General features: G+C 42.8%; 1 non-coding gene across 1 annotated transcript; it reads left to right on the top strand.

Annotated features, from left to right (window-relative positions):
• Positions 1-664: 664 nt before the first annotated feature.
• LOC118001872 lies at positions 665-770 on the top strand. The gene has a single exon (XR_004676865.1). It is a non-coding gene; the product is annotated as a U6 spliceosomal RNA (small nuclear RNA).
• The last annotated feature ends 404 nt before the right edge of the window (positions 771-1,174 follow it).

The following is a 1,174-nucleotide window of genomic DNA, read 5'->3' as shown; positions in this document are numbered from 1 at the left end:
TGTTTCTTGTCAGGGGCAGGGGTAGGGGAGGGTGTATGCCTAGAAGCAGGTGTTCTGGGAGCAGGATGGGAGGAAGGGGTGGGGGCAGTGGTAGGGGTGGGGGTACCTCGAAATCTGATCTGCTGACACTCATGGTGTTCTTGCTCATCCAGAGCCTCATCCCTTCACAGTGTGTCTGAGTCCAGAGCCTCCCTGGTTTAGTTTCTCCAAAGAATTAACCCTTTGTTTCTTCAGGGGGTGGGAGAAAGTATCTGGGCATCTAGAATCTCCACGTACAGGTTTTCAAACCAATCCCCCTTGTTTTAAATCAATATCCAAACTCTTTGAAATATGTCCATGTCACAGCATCCATGTACAGATTGTGAAAAATTGACAAGAGGACCTAAAAGTCTTGCTGGGCTCCCACTGGCTCGGCACTGAGAGAGGGAAAGACATCAGCCAACATGGAGAGAACTGTGTGAGAGTCAGGGTCTCAGAACCTTAAGGAAAGGCTTCACGGGGCATGCAGGCGGCAGACGAATGCTTAAATAATAACAGCACATCTGGTGGGTCCAGGATAAGTAAATGAATGCCCGAAATTGAGAACACTTATTATAAGTGCGTTGTAAAGAGTTTTATTTTCATATGCTTATGGTAATGTATTTTCTCCAGAGACTGTGTTTCAACCCTTGTTTTGGCAGGGTGTATACTAAAATTGCAACTATACAGAGGGGACTAACATGTCCCTGTGCAGGGATAACAAATAAATCCATGCTATGTTTCCCAATTTTAAAAGAATTAACTCAAAGTTGACCAAAAACCTAAATGTAAGAACTAAAACTATAAAGTTCCTAAGAGAAAATGTCAGAGGAAAGCTTTATGACCTTGTATCTGCTGAGAATTTCTTAGATAGGACACCTAAAGCATGGGCAACAAAAGAAAGAAGAGATACACTGGCCTTCATCAAAATCAAAAATGTGTGTGCATCAAAGGACACAATTAACAGAGTGAAAAGGCAACTCATGGAATGGGAAAGAACATTTGCAGATCACGTATTGGATAAGGGATCAATATCCAGTGTATATAAAGAATTCCTACAACTCACCAGCAAAACACCAACAACCCAATTGGAAAATGGACAAAGGACTTGAATAGACATCCCTCCAAAGAAGGCAGACACATGTGCAATGAGCAC

Source organism: Mirounga leonina, unplaced genomic scaffold (assembly GCF_011800145.1).
Source record: "Mirounga leonina isolate KUSES-001 unplaced genomic scaffold, KU_Mleo_1.0 Mir_54, whole genome shotgun sequence".
Lineage (NCBI taxonomy): Eukaryota > Metazoa > Chordata > Mammalia > Carnivora > Phocidae > Mirounga > Mirounga leonina.
Note: the sequence above shows the minus strand (reverse complement) of the source record. Positions and strands in the feature narration are given on the sequence as shown.